At 36.0% G+C, this 16,489-nt stretch overlaps 1 pseudogene; it reads left to right on the forward strand.

The window, feature by feature from the left end:
* LOC122203165 overlaps window positions 1-16,489 on the forward strand; it is an 83,026-nt pseudogene that overhangs the window by 60,749 nt on the left and 5,788 nt on the right.

Consider the following 16,489-nt stretch of genomic DNA (forward strand, 5'->3'; position numbering starts at 1 on the left):
CTGTGTGCGGAACCTAATGAGTGTGCGGGAGAGAAAACAGCCCTCCCTGGAGATGCTGTAAGGTGAGCTGATGTTTTGATGACCCCAGTGAGAAAGAGACGGTGAAGTCTACCGTAGGAATTCAGCTGCAGGGAAGGATAGGGACTCGCGGTGATAACTGACTGTGGTAGACAGTTTTTACTAATCTTCTTGTATTAGTTTTCTACTGTTGGGAAGCAAGTCACCATACATTTAGTGACATAAAGCAACACAGTTTATTAGCTCGAGGTTTCTGTTAGAAATCTAGGCATGTTTTACCTATGCACCCTCCCCCACCCCCTGCGCCGCACCCTGCTCTGCTCTCACAAGACTGCAGTCAAGGTGTTAGCAAGGCTGTGTGCCCATCTGGAGTCTCTACATAGAGAAGAATGTACTTCCAGGCTCACTCAGGTTGTTAGAAATGTTCCATTTCCTTCCAGTTGTACGTCTGGGAGTCTTAGCCTTCTTAGTTTGATGCCAGCTTCAGGTCCCGAAGTCATCTACTGTCCCCTGCTCTGTGGCCTTCTTCATAGGTAGTTCGCAACACGGCTGTCTGATTCTTCCAGAATAGCAGGAAGATGTTCCTTTCTGGTCAGAGAAGACAGTCAGTCATGGCAGCGATATCCCATCAAACTTGTCATCTGTGGTGAAGTATCAAGGAAATGGCATTCTATCACCCTTTCCAGGTTCTATTGGTTAGAAGCCACACGTCTTCAAATGGTGGCTTGCCTAGGGTGGGATCCATTGGGTTTCACTGCAGGGTGTGTCTGCCTCAAGCCCCTTATTTGTTTTCACCTCTTTATTTACTCCTTTGGGTTGATTCTGGCCTCCGTTGTGTTTACTTGCTTTGGCCATTGGAATAACAGCAGATGTGATTCAAGAAGAGGCTTGAAACAATGCTCTTTGGATCTTGCTTTCTCTTGGAAGCTTACTGCTATTGGAAGGAGCCAGGCTGGCCAGCATGTTGGACAGTGACCAGGTACCACACAGGAGAGTGAGGCCACCTTAGATTATGTTGTCCCAGACACTCTGTCAACTGACCGCAAGTACTTGAATATGCCCAGGAAAGATCAATCGAGACTTCCCAGAGCAGCTGGCTTATATTTCATTTTATATCTCCAGTTAGAGTTTGTCTGAGCACTCTGCATTCTTTTAAAAAGATGGAACATTGTATTTTATCTTTCAAATTTTAATGGTTTTCTATAGCATGCTAACAGTGGAGCTTCCTGTCATGGGTTGAATAATTGTGCCCTTCTAAAAGATATATCAAAGCCCCAACCTATAGTACCTCCTAATGTGATCTTATTTGGAAATAGGTTTCTTAAAGATTCAATTTCTTATTTTTGATTCATTTATGTAAGCTTCATATTGTATATTTTAAAAATATTTTACATAATTCACTAGTGAAGTTATTGTGCCCTGTAATTTTCTCAGTGAAAAGGTTTTTAATAGAAATGCAATGTCTTTAAGATATAAAGATCTACAGGGGCCCCTGGGTGGCTCAGTCAGTAAAGCATCCGACTCTTGATTTCAGCTCAGGTCATGATCTCACAGCTCGGTTTGTGAGTTCGAGCCCTGAGTCAGACTCCGTGCTGATAGTGCAGAAGCTGCTTGGGCTTTGCTCTGTCTCCCTCTGTTCCTTCACTCTCCTGCTCACATGCTCTCTCTCTCTCAAAATAAGTAATAAACTTAAAAAACAAAGATGTAAAGATATACAGAGTTTCTATTTCTTCTTGTGTCAGTTTAAAATTTCTGACTTTTAATTTTCTTTTGCCCTCTAAGTTGTTGCATTTATTGTCATAAGGCTGTTCATAATTTTATTTTATTATAACTTTAATAATTATAAAATGTTTACTGATTTTCTCTTCTCTTTCCTGATATCAACATTATCCTAGATAAAAACAAATTCCTCCATCAAGTTATTTATCATATTTATTGATCTTTCCCTAGAAACAACTTTTGAGTTTATTAGGTCTATTTTTCGTCTTTTCTATTTTATTGATTTCTACCTCTTTATTTACTATTTTCTACTTTATACTTTGGGTTTATTTTTTTCTTGTTGACCTAGCATCTTAAAGTCAAAATTTAGATAACAAATTTTGAGAATTCTTACTTTCTTATTTAAGTATCAGATAAGCCAATTGTCCTCAACCACTGCTTTGGATGCATCCTATGGATTTGGGTGTATTATGTTTTTATTCCCACTCGAATAAAATATTTATAAATTACTGAGTGAATCCCCCTTTTATTCATGTGTTATATAATGTTATATTACTTAATATCTAAGTATTTGGTTACTTTCTACATACCATTTTGTTATTTATTTCTAATTGAATTCCATTTGGTCAATGACCTTACTCTAAATGATATTAATGTATTTAAATATACTGAGAATTGTTTTTATAGCTTACATTTTATTTATGAAAGGCATCTGTGAATATTCTATCTGCGTTTGAAATTTCATAGGTCTGAAACTCACATGAGTTCCCACACTAGCCTCTATTTCTCTAATATGTGCTTTTTAGTTCATTCACCAAACGTCTACACCGATGATTTTGAGCCTTACCTACTCTCCTCAAAGTTCTAAACCTTCTCATCTATTTTTCACAGAACATGACCTCATTTCTCATTGCATAGAGTAAAATGGATGACCCAGACAGGAGTGCTCTCACTTTATGATACCAAATATAGAAACCTATTTTCCTTTTCACCTGATAAAGTAATGGAGTTTTTCTTCCTATCAAAGACTAATCCCTTTGCTCAGAAACTTGTATCTCTCTCTCTTTCATAGACCTTACCCAAAGTATATCCCTTATCTCTTATATAGTTTAAGCCTTTCAAGTAGTTCTTTCCCACCTGTTATTAAACTTGCTGCAGCCAAGGAGAAAAAAAGCAGCAGAGCATCCAAACCCCTTTCTTTAACCCTCACCTTCCCAATGTTACCTTCAGACCTTTTACCCTCATTCACAGCAAAATTCCTCAAGCATGTTTTCTAGTCTTTATTTATTTCATCATCTTCGGTTCTATCCCGTCTATACAGAAATTTTACTATATTCCATTCAGATATTGTTAATTACTCTAATAAGTTAACTAGCACATCTAACTTTTCATCAACACGTGACATCTGTTTTCTCCCAAATGAGAAAGGACAATCTCAGAGACCAGCATAAAGGACTGTAACAAAGTACTTGTCATTATCATACTACAAGGAATGGGCTCACAGATGCAAACTTTTCAGTGTGAACTGACATCATTTCAGTACATGGTCAGAAGACTTTAGGGGGTTGAGTGAGGATTTCCATGATTCGTTTTCAATTTCAAAATAGAAGACCTAATGAAAGCTGATTGTGAATCCAAGATCTTACTGAAAAATAATCGCACGGACAGTAATAATAGTAAGAGAGGGAGAATATAATTTTGGTTATCTGTTTTTGAATATTATTGTTATTGTGCTACTGTATATATTCTGAAAGGCATACGAAGACATTGTTTACATTCTTCCTGACCTTTTTATAACTTCAGTAGACTCTGCTTGTATAAACTGAAGTGAAGCATTGCTTGATTTATATCTTGTTCTCACTGACTCCACAAAAATACTTCTACTAAGTGACTTTGTTTTTCAAAGTAATGTAGTAATTTCCATGCATTCAGTAAGAATCTGTCCCTTTTTGGCCAGGTTATAGCTAGACAAATCAATTATACAACAAAGGATTCTATTTGAAAATATACCTCTTTTGAAAAGCTGATGATGCATATTATCGTAAATCCTTTGTGGGACCAGTGCCTATGAGGCCCTTTGAGGAAACTGATATAGTATCTCTTCTGGGGCTTGAAGCATTCAAGGTAAGAAAAGTCACTTTCTGGCACAACAGAAGCTTTAGCAGATTTGGGGAAATGCAAGAGAGAATAAGTTACCCACATTAAAGTTTCTGTAAGCGAGACTGGGTGAAGACGATTTTCTTGGTTTTGAAATATACAAATATATATATGCATAGTAGAAACCACTAAAAATGCAGTATCTAATGTGAACTATCTAATGTAATATCTAAGTTGAAATTTTGGCATGGTTCGTTAAGTACTTGCATTAGGACTATATTTTTAACCTTTTTAGGATGATTCTCTGACAGTTTTTCTGATTGGAATTAATGGTAGAGCTCACTGCCTTGACTATATTTCTCTTAAGATTACTCTCTCTGAACAGGCTAGATTCCAGGAAGAGACAAGGCAACCATAAAGGGCCTGATTCAGGAAAGAATATGACCCGATCAAGGAGAATATTTCATAGAATATTTGCCATATACAAATGATAAAATAATTATAGAGTTTAAAAAGTAACCAAATCAATACTCCAATAAAATATGAGCAGATTTCAAAAATAAAGTGTCAAGTAAAAAAAAAAAAGAAAAGTCAAACCAGTGCAGAGTATAATACATAAGGGGGATGTGTGTGGGGAGTGTCAAACAGAATCACTACAAGTAATGATGGCAAGAAACAGAAAATAAAATATAATAAGTGTTTAAGTGGTGACAGGCATACAGCAAAGACTCTGATTTGTTATAAATGAGAACTGTGATCAAAATGAATGAAAGAGGTAAGAGATGAAGGTGAAAACTTACGTAGAGACCAGGCTGTGCTGGGCTGGGCACACCATGAGAAAAGTCTTAAGCAGACTAGAGACATGGGCTGATTCATAGTTCAAGTTGAGGACCTCGTTGCTCTGTAGACTGGATGGAAAGGCACCAGAGAGGGCAGCGTGGCTCCATCGCAGGAGTCCAGGTGGAGGTGGGGGAGAAGGTATCAGAGGGTATGGGGGAAGCCATAGTGTAGGGAGAAGTAGGTGATCAGGTTCAGAACAAATTTTGGAGTTATATCACCATGGTTCTTGATGTGCTACAGCGGAGATAAAGGTGTGCAAGGATTTGAGGTAAAAGGGGTTCAGTTTTGACTTTCAAGGTTTCGACTGAATAATTAGATTGGGTAGTGGTGCTACCAGGATCACAATGTGATAAAGATAGGATGTAAAAAGTAAAATTGAGAATTGTTTTTCGTTATTTCTTTGCGCTTTATTTGATTTTATCTTAGAAAGAGAGAGCACGTGAGGGGGGTGGGGAGAGAAAGAGGGAAAGAGAATCCCAAGCAGACTCCACGCTCAGTGGGGCTCGATCCCACAACCCTGGGACCACGACTTGAGCGGAAACCAAGAGTCAGACACTCAACGAACTGAGCCATCCAGGTGCCCCTCTGCTTTTTTAAAAACTGTGCAGTCCCTTAAGACGAGTTGAGGAGATGTGGCAGGTGTTGTCAGTAAGAAGGAGGTTAAGCTCTGATGTGCAGCGTGGAGAAGACAAAGTGGGACAGGAGCGGAATTACCCGATTCACAATTTCAACAACTTAGGTTGGATAAAAATTTTGAATGCATATTATAAAGGAAATTCTGTCACTGTGCTTACAGAGAGATTGCCTTGAATCTCCCTGGCTATTTTTGGTCCTACCACACAAATAAACAAAACAATGTCAGAACCATTCCAGCTGGGTCGACAATTGGGACTGCAATTCAGGGAGTATGGCTTAATAGGTCTGAATTTGTGTGGTAAAGAAGAAGAGGAAAGTATAAAGTGTATCTACGTTAGAAGTAAATAGTGTCTGAAATATGTAAATCAGCCATATAAAAATAGAATGCCATCTTCATTTAAGAGACTCAAAGCTGGACCCACTAATAGGATATTGTTAAAATGGAGTATTCATTTCTGATTAAACAAGGAAAGAACTCTTAATTTTCTATAAATGGAAAGATATTTTCTTGACTTGCTGAAAATTATCTACCAGAAATTGCTGTAAACAAAATACTTAATGATGAAAGGTTGGAAAAAATTCCATTAAAATCAAGAATAATTATGATATCCACCATCACTATAATTATTCAGCACACTAGTAGTATACTGGAATAAATCATCCTTCTCATTAACAAAGCTCATCGAGGCAACAAAATAAGTAGAATTCATCACACAGACACTGTCTGAGAAAATTCAGATTAAAGAAATACAGAGAGCTTTTTAAGTAGATGGACTGAAGGGACTTTCTGGTTAATGATAGGATTACTTGAAACATGATAGCACTTACTAAACATAGTTCTTACTTTTTCAAACATATATTGAAACATTTTAACCTTCTTAACAACTTTACAAAATTGGTACAATTATTACCCCTGTTTTAGAGATTAGTAAACTGAGACATTAATTAAGTTGTCCAAGATCACCTTACTAGCAAAGATCCAAACCCAGGCCATCTGGTTCAAAAGCCTGTAGTTTTAACCATTAAGCTTTCTCATGGCTTTGACACACTTGCTTTAACATATTTCCATCAGTAGCAACTCTTGGGTCTGCCACTTAATCATCCCACACTTCTGATTTTCCTGATTGTACTAAGCACATTTTGTGAGTTATCATAATGCAACATGAAACATTCCCCCAAAGTACCTCTTGTGTATCAGTGTCTACACTTAAAAGCGTGCTGATCTAATGGTCAATCAATTGAGAAAATGTTGGGTAACAATCTCCTGCAGGCACAGATTTTAGGATTCTTGTCCTCATATACCCTCTTCTGGTTATCCCACCCCCATTAGTTTATAGTCTTTCTTATTGTCGTCATTAACGAAACCAAATGGTAAGACTGAAGGAAATCTATATATTTCACATTACCATCGATTTTGTTTAATAAATGATATACTATTAAATTAAAACTCACATCAGGAAGAATGATAGGAACAACAATGCTTGAATATTGTGCTGTTTCTAATGGAGAAAACAATTACCTACATCAGTGTGTACAGACTGGAAAATATTCCATTAAGTCTGAATGGAATATTCATGTCCAAAACAAGATTGCTAAATAATGGACTCTATAGTTAAGTTCAATTGCATTGTTTTAGGACTGAGTTTCTAATAATGCTTAATTATTATTTTATTATTTATTATTATTATTTTTATTTCCTGGCTAATACAATAATTTTATTTAAAATTTTTTTTTCAACTTTTTTTTTTTTTTTTTTGAGAGACAGAGAGAGACAAAGCATGAAGAGGAGAGGGGCAGAGAGAGAGGGAGACACAGAATCCGAAGCAGGCTCCAGGCTCTGAGCTGTCAGCACAGAGCCCAATGCGGGGTGTGAACCCACAAACCATGAGATCATGACCCGGGCCGAAGTCAGACACTTAACTGACTGAGCCACCCATGTGCCCCTGGCTAATACAATAATTTTAAAAGAACATCATATCTTTAGCACAAACTGTTAACGAATCTTGATTAACTTGTTTTTAAGTAAACAACAGCCATGTATTTTGCTTAGCAGATTTTTCAAAGACAGTAGAGAAAAAAAAAAAAAGAATTCATCTAAGATCACAAATATTAGGTTCATAATAACTAAGGTTAAGAATGTTTCACAAAGGTGCAAATCTAAACAAAACAAAAAACATGTGAGGTGCACTTATTATTGGTGACAGAATTGTTTTCAGCTTTACTGAGGTATAAGTGACAAGTAAAATTGTAATGTGTTTAAAGTATACACTGTGATCCACAATCAAGCTAATTAACACATTCAGCAGCTCACACATTTACCTTTTGGAAGGGGCAAGGAGGCTTAAAATCTACTGTCTTAGAAAATTTCAGTTATAGACTACAGTATTAACTATAGTCACCCAACAAGAGATCCTGAGATTTTATTCATCTTATAACTGAAAGTTTGGAACCTTTTACAAATGTCTCCCCATTTCTCACATTAGCCAGCCCCTGGAAGGCACCCTTTAGCCTTGTTTCTATAAGTTTGGCTTTTATCTTTCTTGCATTTCACCTCTAAGTGATACCACCCAGTATTCATCTTTCTCTGTCTTCTTTCACTTAACATAATACCTTCCAGGTTCATCCACCTGCAAATGGCAGGATATCTTTCTTTCCTAAGACTAATATTTCATTAGGAACGTTCTTCAGGCTGAATCCTAAAGAATGTTGGCTTCTTCCGTAAATCTTGTTGCCAAATACGTTCTCTCAGTTTGGTATCCAGGAGGCATGTGAAACTTAGTCTGTGTAAACTACAATTCATAATTCTACCCTGTCGTCCAGACCTGTTATCTCCTACTCTTCCCAGCTCAGTTAAATGACGCCACCATCCACACAGTTCTGAAACCAAAACCAGAGTCTTCCTAAACTTTCTCTTTTCTTTACACCTTAAAGCCAATCTGTCGGCAAGGCCTGAAATCTGAACTCTGAAACATATCGTGACTCAGCCTGCTTCTTTTCAGCTGTCCCCTTTCCACCTTCTATCAAGAGGTTAGCAAGTGCCAAGGCTTTTGCTAGAATTTCTGCCTTTATGGTCTGATGGTGAGTTTAGCGCAAAAGAAGACAGAGCGATGGTGACAAGACTGAGAAGAGATGTACGCGTTATACATTGATGCATGCGTGAGTGATGTTTGAGATACGCTGTTCTGAAAGGTCAGAAAAAGTGGCGCATGTGCACCTGCACACGGGAGGGACACAGACGGAGTGGGAAGGTGAGCGAGCTGTATGGATGAATGGCGTCGTGTAAATGAAAGGCATTGGTTCGCAAAGGATTTGTCTTCCGGGGCCATATATATTGTGCCGACTGGATTCTCAATATGCGTGGGCCTGTGGCTCAGGTTCGAATTCTTCTTTCTCTCATATTACTAAGGGGACTCATACTATCTTGGGCACCTGGACTATTATTGCAGTGTATTACAATAATTTTCTGTGTTTTACAGACTGAGAAATTCAACATAAATAGATTAAACCTCTAGACCACAGAATAGAGTAACTAATCAATTTTTTTTTCCTGACTTTGAAGTCTCTACCCTCTACACCGTACCACGGTGATGGGTCTATGTCTCGTTCATATTCATACGGACAGTGCTAGCATAATAGCTCATATTCATAGAAGCGTGTTGAATTTCATTCATAAACTAGAACATTTCTTTTTTTACAAAAAATATCTATTTTGTATTTCTCACTGAGTAATAACTAATTTAATCGATTGATCAATATTTGGCAGTGAATGAGCTAATATTTTAGTCAAAGTTCAACAGAGCTTCTGTAACATCCTTATGAATGTTCCATGGTTCGTACATGGCTCACTTTTCCTTTGTCTACATTCCCTAAAAATAACCTAAAATCATTTCTAAATCAAATGAAAAAACCCTTGCATTTATAATACTTTGATGGCTGCTAAATTACAATGTCGAGGTGCAGATGTGAAACTGAACTATATTTAGAGAAATGGCACCACTCTGAAATAAATGAGTTCAGGTGAATAATTACTTTCTATCTATAAGCCTGGGAATTTCTAATACATCATCTGTCTGTTCTCACAGTGCAGAAAGGAGAGTTAGTTCTTTGTAGATTGTTAATTATAACCTTTAATAACTGATTTCAAACTCCCAGTCGAATATACATTTCTTTGTTATAAATGGCACTCTGTAAGCATGACATTTTTAAGGAAATACAGTGTGAGATTTGCTTGAAACAGATATCCTACATGGGTATAAATCTCTAATTAATATTTTTTTCTAAAATTCTGTAGTTAGGCCCACAGAGTCCACAATCCTTAAATAGGTACCTAAGTCTTTAATGGGAGCTTCAGATGTGACTTCAAAATCCCTTCTCTTCCCCCTTAGTAAACATTCACGTGCAATGGCCACACATCATTCTCCTGATGTTCCTCATGGGGAGCTATACTTTCAGACAGTAGGTATTACAGAGGACAACGCCAAAAATTCCTGCGTACAGTCAAAGCGGTCTTGTGTGGTTCTAAGAAAATATTCAGGGAGGTGGGAGCTAGCTTCAGAGCTGGTAGGCGCCTGGTGGCAAATCTTCCTCCTAGTGATGAAGAAACACTCACTTCTGCTCTCTCGCAATCTTTCAAGGTCATCTCTGTCAGAGTATGGCACACACTGGGGAGGTTCTGATGGCCAATTTCCAAATAAGCCACCTTAGGGGTGATCTAGCTTCGTACCACTACTTGAGGACAATCCTATCTTTAGAACTAGACCAAAGGCAAGATTCTATATTGTTTTATTGGGATATTTAACAGGTAATGTTTATTAAGTAATTGCTGTTGTATCCAACACTGTACTAAATGTTTTAACTGCATTATGTTCAGTAATACTCTCAGCAGTGGGATGAGGTACTAAGTACTATGATTATACTCTTTCCTTTTGCTGAGGCAAAACAAAACAAAACACAAACCAAACAAAACACAACACCAAAAACCTTAAGATTTAAGGAGTCTTTGTAACTTGATCCAGGCCATACAGTACGTGAAGGCTATGATCACATATACCATACTGTCTTCTAGGAAGGAGTTGATTTCTTTTTGACAGATTCATATCCCTTATTCACTGTTAGATTTCTCTGGAATTAAACTATACTTGTGATTATAAAAGTTATAATTTCAACACTCGGTAATTTTAATTTGTTTTACATATAAAATATTCAGAACTAGTGACCTAAGTCCTCTAGATTTGAGGCTATAAAACCTTGAGACATGTAGAATGTTCATCTTCCCATTGCCGCAATTATGTGGGTCGAAATGAAACTACAAAAAATGTATTGGTCCTTCATTATAAGTTAGAAAGATTATGCCGGATGTACCAGTTTGCCTAAAAGGCAGCTGATAAGCTATTTAAATATAAAGTGTGTTTTAGCTGATAAAATGTCAGTAAAACCAAAAATGAATGAATGTCATGGAAGAGTCAGGTTAATTAGGAAATGATCCCCTGAGTACCATCTGGCATATAATGGAATTAGTGATTTTAACACTTACACATTGATGCAAAGCCAAGGGGCCACGAAAAGAGAGTGCTTTATTCTGATAATTGAAGAATCGGAGAATTCCAAGGCACTGGGACGTTTATGAGGTCAGGCCCTCTTTTATGTTTCAGTCATCCCCAAAATACCATTTACTAGTAATGTGCAGCTCATTTTGAAGATTTTGAAGATTTTTTCATTTGTGCAATACCTCATGAATCCTGTATTTTAGCACCTGATGGGTATTTTTATTTTGTGCCAGAAACATAATCCTTACATCAAGCTGGATATGTGTCCATAAAAGGACAATTGTGAGAATTGAATAATTTTTAAATATTTGGAATTGCTTTCTAAATATTAATGCACTTTATTATGTTCACTTTTACTTGAAAATTTAATATAATTTGTTAAATATTATATACTCTAATGTAATATATACTATATATGCAAAATATACTATATAATATATATACTATATAAATATACTTTATAGTATAAAGGTATATGCATATATATCATATATATCTAATTCACATATTTTATTAATATATGGTTAACTTTTATAAACAACCCAATTTTTAAAAGTACAGAACAAATACATATTTTTATGTAAATATTCCTATATGAATATTATTTGTGACTAGCATGTAAAGAATTTCTATGAACATTTATACATCTCCTCTCTTTATTTGAGTGTTATTTACTCTTTGTCTTATACTTCTTCTTCCTTACCAATTTTACTCATCTATGGTCAGCTTTTTGTACATTATTCTAAACCTTATTATATTTCTGAAGTGCCTATCTTAACTCTTACCACCTCATTCACAGCAGGAAGCCTTGCACCACTATTTTTGAAAAACATGAAAGATACAAGGATATTTATGATATCTTATGGGCTATACCCCTCTTATCCAATGACCAAAAGTATTTCCAACAAATCTGTAGATATTTCATTCCACCTATACTGTGATTATTAAGGTCAAACTGTCTTGAGCCTATTTAAAAAAAAAAAATATATATATATATAACCTTTAAAATCTCAGGAAATAGCAATTAGTCATAATTATAAACTAGATGGTTATACAGGTTATACGAGACAATGAAGGAAAACCTGAGATTGCACAGGGTCACTAGGAAAACAATTCTTACTAAAAAAAAAAAAAAAAGAGGAATAAATAAGTCATAACCTGAGGTCATTCCCCAAGTTTGATCAGAGCTCCACTGTTGTCCCCAAGATGTAAGTATCTTGGACAGTACTGGACAGGAGTGATAAAATAATATCCAAGTTTTCATAACTATATGTCAAGTAACTATGATTGTTAACTAACATTTCTCTAAAAATTTCAACAAAAAAGTCATTTACTTATTCTTATATGGATGCCTTTAAGAGAGGAAAAAAGGAAATGAGGACAAAAGAAAGTGAAGAGTAAAGGTGAATCTATCACCACGGGAGAAACACTTATGGGTTTAATCTCACACACTATACAAAAATTAGTTCTAAATGAATTAAAGACTTAAATATAAGGCTGAAACCGTAGATCTATAGAAGAAAACAGGACAAAAGCTTCTTGACATTGGTCTGGTGAGGATGCAACTGAAAAGTACAGGCAACAAAACAAAAATTGATAGATGGGATCGCATCCCATTAAAAGGGGTTCTGCACAGCAAGAACACAACCAGCAAGGTGAAAGGTAACCTATGGAACAGTAGGAAATCTTTGCCTGTTGTACATCTTATAAGGGTTAATATCCAAAATATATAAGGAACCTACACAGCTCAATAGCTAAAAACTAATAACACCAATTTAAAAAATGTACAAAGGACTTGAATAGACATTTCTCAAAAGATGACACACAAATGGCCATCTGGTACATGAAAAGGTGCTCAACATCACTAATCAGCAGGGAAATGCAAATCAAAACCACAATGAGCTATCATCTCACACCTGTTAAAATGACTATTATCAAAAAGTTAAAAGCTAAGTGTTGGTGCACTGTTGGTGGTAATGTAAATTGATATGGCCATTATGGAAAACCATACGGAGGTTCCCTTAAAAGTTTAGAATTGAATTACCATAAGATCCAGCCATTCCTCTTCTGGGTATATATCCAAAGACAGTGAAATTAGTATCTGGAAGAGATATATGCATCCCCATGTTTATTACAGCATTATTAACAATAGACAAAACGTGGACACAATCTAAGTATCCACTGACAGATGAATGGATGAAGGAAATGTGAGATACATATCTCTCTCTCTCTCTCTCTCTCTCAGAGAGAGAGAGAGAGATCTATTATATATTATTATGGAATATTACTCAGCCATAAAAAGAAAGACATTTTACCATTTGCAACAGCATAGTTGAAACTAGTGGAAATTATGTTAAGTGAAATGAGCCAGACAAAGAAAGACACATACTGTGCGTTATCTCACTTAAGTGTGGACTGTAAAGTAGTCAAATTCATAGTAGTAGAAAGTAGAAGGGCATTGCCAGAGGCTGGGGGAAGAGGGAAATGGGAGATGTTCATCAAAAGTTACAATATTTCAGTTATGCAGGATAAATAATTTCTAGAGATCTAAAGTATGACAATATGACTCTAGTTAATCCTATATTGTATATTGTAAATGTGCTAAAATATTAATCATGTGAGATAATGAATATGTTAGTTAACTCAATTGTGACAAAGATTTCACAGTGCTGCATATATATATATATATATATATATATATATATATATATATATATATATACACACACACACACACATACATATATAAAAAACCTCAGGAGTCAGTTCTGCTTACTGGGTGAGTCTGGGTAACAGGTAAAGAAGCTTTCTATGTGAAGCCTCTGAAATGTGTGTGTACTAGAAGTAATTGACATAGAATTATTAAGAAAAAAACTCCAAATATCATCTGGTATTAAGGTATTAAGAACTATTCCTTCAAAGAAATGTGTTCAGAACATATTTGTAGCAATTTCGTATTTCTCAATGTCATTATTTTACTATGATTTTTTATAGTTTGCCTAATTAAAAAAATTATACATCTAATCTCTTTACCCCATCTTTCTTCCTGTCTCCATAGATTTTTCCATTGTTACAAGAAACATGCCACCTTGATGCATATTATTTGAGAAGCACATGTACCATTAAAAAATGTAAGTATAAAAGTTAGCCAAGCTTGAGTTTAAGTGATTCACACTTTTTGCAATGTTTTATCCATCAGTGCAGAAGACGTTAACAGAGATGGTCTTCTAGAAAGATGTTTACTGAAGCCAAATGCAAAACAAAAAAGTGTAATTGTCTTTTGTGTCTCTCTAGGTCTGAGAAAGAAAAGTCGATTCTTATGAACAAAATAAGATGTGTGCATAACTAACTTTCTTAATTTTTCTGCAATACTTCCATTTTCCTGCTTCCTCCCATTTTCCTCTTTCGTCTTGGTTGCCAGAGTGGTAAATGAGAATCCTAACCCTAGTTCCCTGTCTCTTCTCTTGGCGTTTACTTCTAGCTGCTGTATGATCTTTGATGTAGCTCTTCTCCAGTGAGTGTGAGAGATCTGCAGTAACACAGTGCTGGGCATTTGCTCTCACAGTCTTAGAAGATGCGTTCTGGTTGGTACAGAAGCAAACTCACAGTATCACAACAGAAATATTAACTTACTGTGTATTAATGTATATTTGTCATTATTTCATTAATAACAATGATGCAAATATAATTCAGTTGATTTACATGATTGTTAGGACAGGACCTGGTAAAGTCCTCAAACCTTTGTCCATTTTGGAGCCAAGCCATACATAGCCAAACCTGTTGAAGTACATGGAGACAAGGAAGCTGGGCTGCCAAAATGATATGATTTCCAGATGCAGAGAAAAGGTCTGAGATTTGGAAGGGGGGAATGGTTCAACAAGTAGGTAGTTTTGTAGATTCATCTTCAAAAAAGATTCATGCTAAACTCTTGGATATTTCGATTCTCAAGAATCCTTATGAAAGATTCAGGGAAGAAGGAAATCATTATGTGAATCCTTATGAAAGATTCAGGAAAGAAGAAAATCATTCCATTGTGTATGTATATATACATATACATACACAATGGAATATTACTAGATGATCAAAAAGAATGAAATCTTACCCTTTGCAACAACATGGATGGAACTAGAGTGTGTTATGCTAAGTGAAATAAGTCAGTCAAAGAAAGACAAATATCATATGATTTCACTCATATGTGGAATTTAAGAAACAAAACAGCTGAACATAGGGGAAGGGAAGCAAAAATAAGATAAAAACAGAGAGGGAGACAAACTATAAGAGACTTTTCAGTACGGAGAACAAATTGAGGGTTGCTGGTGGGATGTTGGGTAGAGGGATGGGCTACATGGGTGATGGGCATTAAGGAGGTCACTTGTTGGGATGAGAACTGGGGGTTATATGTAAGTGATGAATCACTAAATTCTATTCCTGAAATCATTATTACACTATATGTTAACTAACCTGGATTTAAATATTAAAAATTTCATTCAAAAAAATATATATATGGAGGGAGAGAGAGAGAGAGAGAGTGAGAGAGAGAGAGAAAATCAGGTGTCCCACACATTTGTTGAGTCTAGAACTCTTTAAGCCTTTTGGAGCTTAGGTAGAACTTGTAATTATTAGCAAAAAAAATCCACCTGGAATTTGATGTAGATTGTGTTTAAACCACAGATTAATTTATGGATAATTGGCATCTTAAAAACATTGACTTTTCTGATATATGAACATAGTATATCTTTAAAAAAAGAAGAAACTCACTAGCCTACCTATGTAGTAAAAGAAAGACAAGCATAAGCAATTGGGATGACGGACGGGAAGTGTTTATTCCATGAGGGCAAGGACGGTGGCTGTTTGGCTCAACATTTTATTTCACATTCCCTTGCACAGTTTTTGACTGGACTTCCTGGATACATCTGTAATAATTGAACGTCAATAATATGAGTAGAACTTTGTGGAGCAATCCAGAGGCAAGTAGTATTGGCAAGAAAATTGGCAGAGAACTAATAGCATATTTAGAAGATTCAAGACCTCAAATATATATGAAAGATTAGACAAAAATCATTCTTATAAGACTCTCATTTTGATTTTTGCAATCTCAATGGTCTTGTAATACTTAATGCCATGGAAGCAAATATATACATTAAACCTCATCTCTTTGTGTGTAGAAATAAGATCTAAACCATTAGAATTGAATTCACCAGGCCCTTCAGTGCCTTTGAACTCTGAAATGCAGAGACCTCAAGCTCTCCCAGGGAATGTAGACTAGAGAAAATGTGAAAGTCTATGGTTTCTGTATGATGAAATGGCAGTCAAAATACTTATTAAAGTATAGTATAGGGGAGCCTGGGTGGCTCAGTCAGTTGGACATCCGACTCTTGATCTCAGCTCAGGTCATGATCTCGCGGTTGGTGAATTCAAGCCCTGCACTAGGCTCCATGCTGATGGTGCAAAACCTTCTTGGGATTCTGTCTCTCCTCCTCTCTGGCCCTCCCTCACTTAGGCGCTCCCCCCCTCCCTCTCTATCTCAATAAATAAACAAATGTTTTTTAAACAAAATAAAGTCTAGATGTAGACTCGTATATATGTAAATGTGCTATATGTATTTCAAACCCTGAAAAAAAATCCCCTCCCTC

The sequence above is a fragment of the Panthera leo genome, chromosome D3 (genome assembly GCF_018350215.1).
Source record: "Panthera leo isolate Ple1 chromosome D3, P.leo_Ple1_pat1.1, whole genome shotgun sequence".
NCBI classification, from domain to species: domain Eukaryota; kingdom Metazoa; phylum Chordata; class Mammalia; order Carnivora; family Felidae; genus Panthera; species Panthera leo.